A 10,773-nucleotide genomic window follows, 5' to 3' on the forward strand; every position below is an offset into this window, starting at 1 on the left:
AGACTACACCTGACATTAGATAGTACATCACCATAGCATTGTATTTACACATTTTCAAGCTTATGATAGAGATAATTACTACTGCGTAGTTACCTTTTTTTTAGTTTTAATTTACTTGGTGGCCAAGTGAGCATCCAGTCTCTAAACAAATACAGACATGCTACAGAAGCAGTATAATTAAGGAGAGAGTCGCAAATGGAATTGGCAGGTAAACATGAAACAGCAATGGGGAAGCAACCAGGCAAGGTAATTAGACATTTTAAGGCAACTAAGACAGCCTGACAGAGTCTTTGAGGCAAATGTAGCACTAACAGTAAACAGTGTGCTTGATGAGCCATTGAGGTGCAGCTGGGCTTGAATCGGGGCAGTGATTAGCAGGTGTGCAGACCAAACATGCTGAAAGTATCTACTGGGTAATTCCACCATAACTAGACCAAGAAAATATGCATGTAATACAAGGGAGAGTGAGATAAAAGCATTATTTACATGGCAATAGTCTGACCTGTGTTGTAGGATATTTATAACTGAACACTGCCATGAGTAAAAACAAATAAATACAACAAAGAAAAACAAACAAACAGACAAATATTACACACCAAGCCTGATGTATTTTTCTGTTTCAAAGTATTTTCAAGTATATCCAATCTTTGCTTGTTTCCCCCCCCTGCTTATTTTGGGACAATAATTTATCAGCTACAGTGAAAACAATTAATCAGGCCATTTTTGAGAGTGTCATCCTACTCAGCATGCAGACCCATTACAATCGAGATAATCCTTGGGATTTGGTCAGTAAATGAGTGAGACAGAGCCTGTATTTATTCTAGGCAAATGCACCACACTAAGCACAGACATGGGTAGTAAATTCTTAAATCCCATGAGGTCCCTGCTTAGTTCTAGTCAGTGCCAACAGGGCATACAGAGAAGAAGCTGAGGGAAAAGAGAAAAGCAGCTGTTACCACAACAACTTGTTTTACGGAAAACAAGATACATTTAAAATAAAGTCATCTGTGGGTAAAATGAATGAAAAACAATGTTCTCTATATAAATAATGCCTGAATGGTTTAAGCCACATGTTGCATGCTTCAAACACTAAGATTTGTAAAAAGGAAACTTTTTTCTTGATTGACAGGTACAACCAAAATTTCACACCGTGTATTAAACACTGCCTACTACTTTGGACAAAATTGCTTTGTTGTGTTGTTTATGGAAACTGTGTCCATAACACAGACATGCTGTAATTTCTTTACAAAGAGACAATTTGACATGATCATATTTTCATGGTAAAAGTGTCCTTCAGATTGCAGGAAATTATACCCAACACAGTAATCCTAGTATTCACCTGCCTTTCTCATGTACATGTCTCATGTGCTTACAAGCATGTTCTTTTTACATCTGTGTCCTTTTGCTGCTTGTCAATGTGTCATGTTTTACTCTTCTCTCCTAATTTTCTGACAAGCCCTGTTGTTTTCAGTGGCTTAACAAAGAAATATGATGTGATGATCCCTCTGTGGGAAATGTGCAGTAACAAAGACAGAGGGCCACTTTGAACCCTGAGGTAGAAAAACAGACCCATCTCACTGAGTGTGATGAATACACTCATGTAGTGTATATTCACACATACACAGCCTTACACATACTGTAAAAAATAAATTGGCCAAAACATTCTTTGATTTTTTTCCTCAGTCACTGCAAATCATTTCTGCTCTCTATTTCTCTCTCGCTCTATGTCAGTCTGCCCTTCAACTTTATTTTACTTGTTCTTCCTCTTTCGATTTCCCTTTCCTCTGCTCTGCTCTGCTTTATATCGTGCATTAAAATTCCACCCCACTCTTCACTCCTCCCACCCACATCTACCCCCTCCATTTTCTGAAAGCAGGAATGATACACTGGGTTTAAGCTAAATTCCTTGTCTGTCTCACTAATTGCCTGCTAAATGCATGATGGAGAAAATCATTTTCAGCCAGCGTCGGAGTGAAAGAGCCTTTCAGCATTGTTCTGGTTGTCAAGGCAACGCAATTAAAAAACCACCAAGAACAAATGTGCACTCAGGATAGCGAGGTTTAACGCAGACATCTCTGCCGCTCCTTCATTCTTGCCTTGTTTTAGTTTCTGCTCCTTTTGAATTTGTGATTTGATTCTTGTTTCACTGCCATTCTCAATTTTAACAGCTTTGTTTCAGAGATGAAATTTCTACAAATTTAAAAGAAGTGACACCTTCCCTTATTAAAAAAGGTTTGAATGGACAAAATAAAAAGCTGACAAAATGGTATTTACAAGGAAAGTGCGTTTGTAACTCAGGAAGTGCATGGAGTACTGACAGAAAATCAAACAATTAAAAGCTGAAACTTTCAGTCATTTTCAGTTCAGTACCTTTCGAGGTTGAGTGTTATTGTTTTGTCAGTGCATCTAAGTATGTACAGTGAGGCACAGTGTGTGAAAAAGTTTGTCCCAAATCTTCCTTTTTACACTTTCTTTCTTTTTTTTCCTCACTCCTTTTTTTTTAAAATTAATTCCTGGTAGGTCGAAAACCATGGTAGTAATTTACGAGTTCAGCCTGGGGTCGTAATAAACCTCTGAGACTGAAAAGGGGAAGAGAAGAGAGGAAAGAAAAAAGGGGAGAAAAAGAGATAAGAGAACAGCAGAAATGAGGAGAAGAGGGAAAAAATGAGGGAAAATGCTCATTTACCTCATTCTCATTATAACAGCAGTCCTTTCCCCTCTCTGTTTCACTGAACCCTCATCAAGATGATGTATGTGCGGGCGTGGAACCCATTTCACCTACCACCTGTGTATTACTTGCTTGTCTGGCAGATGTCAGCCAAAGCAATGATGATATCATTATTCACAAAAAAAAATCACATATTTGTGGAGCAGAGACATGCCGTGGAATGGGGAAGAAGATGAAGAAAAAAAAGTCATGTTCAGAGTGATTCTGTCACCAGGGCCAGATGTTCTTGCTCTACTTTCCTTTTCTCTACAGAGAAAACACACTCTGATCCAGACAATTGGAGAAATATGCAAGTGCCAAAACATAGCTTTGGCTTGTTTTGTGACAGTATGTCTTGTGTTAGACTGTCAGAATTGGGTCAGATTACCATTGAAAATCTACTCAAAGGCTTCTCACTGAAGGTTTGAAACAATGTGACACAATAGGGTGTGCAATTTAGTCATTGCAGCAAAATAAAAGTCCAACAAAATAAATTGGGATGGATTAATGTAGAGTTTTCCATTCCTCCCTCGCCCCTGCATGCAGTCTTTATCCTTCAAGCTCGGGTCCTCTGCCACAGCCCTGGGAGCTTGAGGGTCCTGTGCAGTATCTTTGCGCTCTTCTGGACAGAGATCTCCCATGTTGTTCTTGGGATCTGCTGTTGCTACTCCCCTAGCTTGTGGGTCACTGCACCGAGTGCTCCGACTACCACTGGGACCACTGTTACCTTCACCCTCCACATCTTCTCAAGTTCTTCTCTGAGCCCTTGGTACTTCTCCAGGTTCTAATGTTTCTTCTTCATGAAGTCATTCAGTGTCATTTGGTATCACTGCATTGATCACTGTCTTCCTCTGCTTGTCCACCACTACTATGTCCGGTTGGTTAGCCATCAACATTTTCTGTATCTGGAAGTCCCACAGGATCTTAGCTCGGTCATTTTTGACCACCCTAGGGGACATCTCCCATTTTGGCCTTGGGACTTCCAGATCTTGTTCTTACCATTCAGCTGACTCCTCAGGACTTGCCTGACCCTCTGCAGGTACTCAGTATTTGCAGCTTTCCTAACGGTCTCTTCGTGGTTCCCATTTGCCTGTGGGATTCCCAGGTACTTGTAACTGTCCTCACTGTCTGCAATGTGGCCTTCTGGTAGTTCAATACCCTCAGTTCTGACTAGCTTCCCTCTCTTCGTTACCATCCGACTACACTTCTCCAGTCCGAGTGACATTCCAATGTCCTTGCTGTAGATCCTGGTAGTGTGGATCAGTGAATCAATATCTCGTTTAATCTCAGCATACAGCTTGATGTCATCCATGTAGAGGAGGTGGCTACCAATTGCTCTATTCCATAGTCGGTATCCGTAACCAGACTTGTTAATGATCTGGCTGAAGGGTTCAGGCCTATCCCTAACAGCAGTGGGAACAGAACATCTCCTTGGTAAATCTTGCACTTGATTGTGACTTGTGCAGTTGGCTTGAAATTGGCCTCTTGTGTTGTTCGCCACATCCCTATTGAATTCCTGATGAAGGCTTTTAGGTCTTATTGAGCTGGTTGGTGTAGATCAACTGATTGGTTGCAGTGATGGTCACAGTAGGAATGTCCGTAATGCTGCATACACATCTTTTGGTAGACCTTAAAAGTGTGTCCTGGTTAATCACTACCTGACGCATACCTTGTTAATCCAGATGACATCCGAGCTGGTGTGACATTAGTTATATACCTCTCACACATATTTCGAAGTTGGCTTGGGGACCCTTACTGGATACGTACACCTTGGCCGGAGTAAGGTGAGTAGTGTTTCTTTTTTTTCTTTTTTTAATATATATATACGTGTTTGTTTTTTCAAAATCAAAGCTGTAGAGGTTGGGATTTTTTAAATATAGCTCTGTAGCTATGAAGCTATGAGGTCCTAGCTCATTCTCTGGGCATATAGTATTTGTGTGTGTGTATAGTTTGTGGGTGTGTGTGTGTGTGTGAGAGAGAGTGAGCGTGTCTCCCTTCTTATCCCAAGCTGCAGTGTTGTGATGGATTGAATGAGGTGTCTCTCCAGCTGGAGATCGTAATGAAGATTTACCCCCAGTGTGTGTGTGTGTGTGTGTGCTTGCAAGACAGGAGGGCGACAGGACTAGATTATCCTTTACTAAGTTGTGCTCCAGTATGAAGGGCTGAGTCTACTGCAGGGAACACTGAAACAGACACACACACATGTGAAAACACAGTCTGACCACTGCCTTGGAGATGATAAATGTGGGTCTCAGTGTAGCTCTCAGCTCCAGGGAGTCAACTTGGAGACACAGAGACCCAGTTTTCACTTTTTTAACCAGGGGAAGTGGAAGCTGGGGCTACAATGGAGCAGTAAGCAGAGACAAAGATGGGTGATGTGCACAGATGGTGGCCAAACCTCCAGGGATCAGGCTGATGTTGTTGTGGGTTTCTCTGTGGGCCAATGGGAAGTGTCCTGACCTGCCGCTGTGGATCCTGTGAAGTGTTGCCACACCTAATGACAGGTGGTTTATCATCCTTGTGATAAACTTAGACAAAGCCTATATTGTGTGTAGATTTACTGATTTAATTCTCCTGATAGATATGCAGACCTAATATGTCAGTGAGGAGTGAAACATATGCTTTGTGTTTCTTGAAACACTTTTCAATCCACCTGTTTTTATGTGCAGTTTTGATAGTGAGAATAATTTAAAAAAATCTTAATAACACTAAAAAAGGTCAAAACATACAAAACATAAAGTGGAAAAAAGTAGATTTACTGAATAAAACCTTACTGAATAAATGTATACACTCAAGGTTCCGCTGAACACATTACATATTTGTAGACCAACTTGGTATTATGGAATTGCATTTGATTAATGATGTTCTTTGTTGTTGTTGTTTTTATGTATATTTATATTCAGAGCTGCTGTGACATAGTTGAATGCTTATCACTACAGACTTTTCTTCTCTAATTTTAATGAAACCCAAGTGGACAATTGGGAGCTTTGTGACATACCTTCTGATAACAATAAACTTTCTATAAAATTTCCTTGTATCTCTTATTTGCAAATTTTCTTGACATTAACTTAAATTGCAACATATACGAATGATAGTGTCTATCAATGGGTACCATTGCATGTTGCAAAGATCCAATTGTGGAGTTTATACTACGTCTATGTCTACATTTCAGCAAGTTCAGTTGTCTCTGTTAGTTTTCCTCACACCCCTGTTTTTCTTCTTGTGCTTCTTCTTTTGCAAATTAGGATCATAAAGTCTCAGGATGAGTGTGAACTTTAGTGTGACACAGATGTACCAGCAAGTGAAAATATGGCTCAATTCTTCTGCATTTGCATTGCAGTCACAGCTGTAAATTCCCTTTGTAGTGGGAAAACAGTGCTTTTAGATAGCACTCAAATCCACCATTATCAAGTCGGTTAACAAGCGAGAACACTGTCCATTCTTCCAAAATAGTGCAAGAGACTTGAAATTTTTGTAACAAACAGGAATGGACCTGTTTTGCCAGCTTATGGAGGCCCCGACACCTTACTAAAACTATTATGATCCCTGATGAGGAACTAGCATGCAGAAAGGTCTTTGATGGTGTTATAAACAAGCCATAAAATAAATAAAATACCTGCGTCTGTGAGAAACTAAAATGTGCTGTTTTGTATGAGATTTCAACCCTTTCCCTGCATAGATGGTTAGGTGCCTCAATTTTCCCTTTTGATCTTAAAAAGGGGCTATTTAATAACCCACGCTGTTTGAAAGATTTAAATGCTAAAGTTCAGTATGCAAGTACTAAAGATATAAAAAAGAAATATTTCTGCCTTATAATTTCCAGTTTCTCATTTGGAGGTTAAAGCCATATGTATTTATTTATTTTTTTCGTTTATTGCAACACGTTCTTGCTGTCTTTATTTGAGTGTGCCATTTCTTCTTTGGAGCATTTTTCCTGAAACTTCAAGAATAATTAACACTGATTCCAAATGTGCAGTTCCTTTAGCTTAAAGCTCTCAGCTATGTTATCTGACGGCTTTGGACTGATTTGACAGCAGGCTGACCAAAAAGCTGCACAGAGGACAGCCACTGTACAATGTAATAGGTGAGAATCAATTCACGGGGCTTGCCGTATATTGATCCATACACTCTGGTAGGAGAGAAAAAAGGAGCCGTATACACTTTCTACATTAAAGTACATATCCAATTTAAAAAAAGAAAGACTACCAGTTCAACCTCCTTCCATGTCTGATTTCCAACTCATTACATACTAAAGCATTAGTGATAATCTTGGTATCAAAATTAAGCAAACACTTGTGAGGCTACAGAGGTGAAACTATTACAAGAGATGCTACTGCGTCAAAGTAACTGAGGATGGAACATAAAAAAAATAGGATTTTTTCCTTGCCTATGTATATATTTTTTGTATTTTATAGGATAACCCTTTGAAAATATGCTGAAATAGACAATAAGCTCCAGAAAGTCATGAATCAACATATGGACATTATCCGTGCAAAGACTGATGCTGGTGAAGTGAAAAAGAGCAAAGTTACAGAGGTTTTAGTGAAGACATAATCAGGCTTTCTGCAATTTGGCACATCTTGGCAGAATCTGTGAGAGTTGAAATTTCTTAGATATTGAACAGAAGAAGTTATTTAACTATTTTTACATGCTTAAAAATGCTTGTTTTTTAGGATTACTCACACACATGCATAATGGGTCTTGTTTTTGCATGACAAAACCAGTCCCTGCAACTTTAGATTCTGCGGAGCAGTAACTCCGGCTTCTATCCGGTTGAAGTGAGACATCATTAGCTGTGTCCTGGTCCAAACTCTGCTTCAGTTCCCAAAGTCAAATAAACACTGCTGCATCACTGAGAGTTACAAAGTATCTAAATTCTTTCATCTTTAATAAAATGTTCAGTGTGGCTGCTCTACCAGGTGTAACAATTAAGTTTAACATCCAGGCCTCCACAAAAACAGAATTTATGAAGTTTAACGGAGTTCAAAGTTAGCAGGGAGTTAGCGTGCTAGTTTCCATCTAAAGATAATATACCATGTTCTGACTGAGGGATTTCCGAGAATTTAAAACATACAGCTATCACTATATCTCTGCTATCACTTCCAACATAAATGAAGACAGAAAACTAAACAGTAGTGATGTTTGTAGGGTTACTGAAGTTGGGCTAGCTGGTACATAATAATGTGCTACCTGATGGCTAGCTATAGCTCTATGGTTAGCATAATATAAATACATTAGCACAGTGAAGCTGGAGGATGAACACTAACTTTTTTCCACTAGGGACAAATGCAGTTGCATGGCAGGATGCTGTAAACGGACCAAACTTCAGTCAGGAGAACAAGTGAGATAATCCATCCACAATAGTAGGTTAGTCATTAATATCCTGCTGCTGTAGGGTTTTAAAAACTGAACTTTAAAACATGCTACCGATGAATAGTACTAATAAAAACTGGGAGAGGCCGACAGTGATCACAGAATTTTTTTAGGAGCTTGTTCAGATTAAATAGAACAAGATACAAAGCATTAAAACATGTTAAAAACACAACAGCCTTAATAAACGCAGAGTAGTTTGGACCCAGAAGCGGGGTTCATACGTCATCAACCAGATTGGCCGATTTACATGACTGACCTTTCCTTTTAATCATTTGAGCCAATAGAGTCACTGCTTTTACAGCCAATCCCACCAATCACAAATTGCAAAGTGAGAAAAATACGTGGGGCAGATGCATGACACTTGCTATTGTCCAAAGAAATCTCTGTAACCGGGCAGAAAATGGTGATTTTTTTTTTCTTTTAAAACAGATTAACCAAATTGTAGCAGTGGAAATTTGTTTTGGATGCAAGACAACACAGGTAAGACATAAGTCATGGATCTGTTTTTCAAATGTGAGTCGTAATTTAGGTCTTATTTTGCTGCTGGTTCAGTGTTGCTGGTGTTACTTCTCCAGTTACGTGCAGTCGGGTGAATGGGGTATTTCATGCTTTGTGTTTAGGTCATTTTGCGGTATTTGTTTACATGCTTATTTATTTGTTTGTTGGTTTAGCTGTGGATACCACACATATCTATATTTACATAACAGACCTGGCGTCGCGGCCAATGAAACAAGATGTTCCACTTCCTGCCCCCGGTACCGGGGGCGTTCGGGTTTAAAAGGTAAACTCTGGCTCTATTCCATACATCTTTTGCCCTGTCTTTTTTGTCCTCACCCCTAACCAGTGTTGGGCCAAGAAATGGTCATCTGCCAATAAGTGATTTCTGGTATTTGCCAAAAAAATGATTGTGGGAATTTAAGTTGTTATAAATGACTTGTAGACCTAAAATCTGTCAAAAATAGGTCTCTCTTATCTCCCACGAAGAATATCAAGCAATTTAGAGCGAGAAAGACCATTCCTATCTCAAAGTAGCTGCTGCAATCAGTTTTGGGCAGAATAACTTTTATATATCCTTTATTTATCCTTAAAAAGTATCCATTAAAAAGTGTCACTGACATTAAAAATATGTCTTTCAAGATACAACTAGCCAAGAAGGCAGCAGAAATTGTAACAAAAAGGACTGGATTGATAACAGTGTGGGTACAATGTGGGTATGTAGAGTCATAAATATACTTCAAAAACAGGTCATTTCTTTATTTTATGTATAACTTTCCTTCATAATTCCTGTTCACTACAGTCTATTTAGTAATATAAGTAAAGATATTAGATGTAAAAAACACAGAAAAACATCGGAAAGCACTTTTTGGCACAACAACGGTCATGGCAGATGGCCGCCCCACCCTGAGCCTGGTTGTGCTGGAAAGTTTCTGCCTATTAAAAATGAGTTTTTCCTTGCCCCTGTTGCCAATCGCTTCCTCATATGGAGTTGTCTGATTGTTGAGTCTTTATCTGACAGTGTAAAGCACCTCGAGGTGACTCTTGTTGTGATTTGGCACTATGTAATAAAATTGAATTGAATTGAATAAAAGCTTTGCTATATTCTGTAGGCACCATATACTAACAGACAAGGTGCCTTTTCACAACATGCAAGGTAGTTCTATAGAGTTCAGTAAAATTCCGCCATATGTTCTGCTGTTATTGTGACTGTTGCTGCAGAGGAAGAATACAAAAAAGGCCAATGGCAGAACTGTGCCTTGTAATGCAGTAATTATTTTGAACAAATACATAAACTTTTCTGAGCCAACTAGGTATTTTTGACCCCTAAATCTAAGCAAATATCACAAATAAACAAATGGTTCCTCTTAGTTCCTCTTTTTGTTAAACGGATTATTAACCCAATCCTAGCATTATCATCTGCTGAACTGTCATATACGGTCATCATTCTTGCAATGCAGGATTCTTATAATTTAAGTCCTTTTATATTTATACAAAGAGACAGAATCAGATTTTGTGGAAACAAACATCTCTGTAGAATGTTCCTTTTCTCAGCTTAGCCTCCCACCTTGTATTCTTACCTCTGAACTTTAGTTATGTGATTAAAGAAAAAGGTCCCTCGTTGCCCCTGAAAATTTTATGCTTAAAGCAGTTTTTTGCCACATCCCACAGTGTTCCCATATTGACTCAATTAATATGATATTCTAATAGTGGGAATGCACTTACAATCAACACATTGCCTGAGACAAAATATCTCACAGCTCATATATTCCTAAGTGTCACAGTGCCATGTTACATTGCTGCCAGCCTTGGAATTCTTGTATGAATATTACATCTGCATTTCCTTTCCCTCTCAGTTTGTGTCAAATACAGGGCTAGATTTGTATCTTCATAGCAGCTGCAAAGGATTCTACTGCCTGCAGACAGGTTCTGGGGCCTGCCTGTGAAAGATTGAAGCTTTCTTTTCTGCTTGGTGAGCACAGAGATGTGAGGGGGGAAAGTGATGGGGGTGGGGGTAGCAGGGAGAGGACAAGAGGGGGGAAAATGGGCGGGAGGTAAGGGTGCTTCAAAAGAGAGACCCCCGGCATTGTGCCTAAGGTTTCCATCTGTCTGCAAGAGGGATGCAACATACACAAAAACACTGACTGATGTGTGCACACGAGTGCTCGTAAACAACATTATTTGTGCATGAAAGCAGT

At 39.3% G+C, this 10,773-nt stretch overlaps 1 long non-coding RNA gene across 1 annotated transcript; it reads left to right on the top strand.

Annotated features, from left to right (window-relative positions):
• Positions 1-8,214: 8,214 nt before the first annotated feature.
• On the top strand, positions 8,215-10,532 carry LOC109202661 (uncharacterized). The gene is made up of 3 exons (XR_002062608.1): positions 8,215-8,560; positions 8,752-8,861; positions 10,432-10,532. It is a non-coding gene; the product is annotated as an uncharacterized LOC109202661 (long non-coding RNA).
• Positions 10,533-10,773: the final 241 nt, after the last annotated feature.

This window comes from Oreochromis niloticus, linkage group LG6, assembly GCF_001858045.2.
Source record: "Oreochromis niloticus isolate F11D_XX linkage group LG6, O_niloticus_UMD_NMBU, whole genome shotgun sequence".
In the NCBI taxonomy this organism is placed as follows: domain Eukaryota; kingdom Metazoa; phylum Chordata; class Actinopteri; order Cichliformes; family Cichlidae; genus Oreochromis; species Oreochromis niloticus.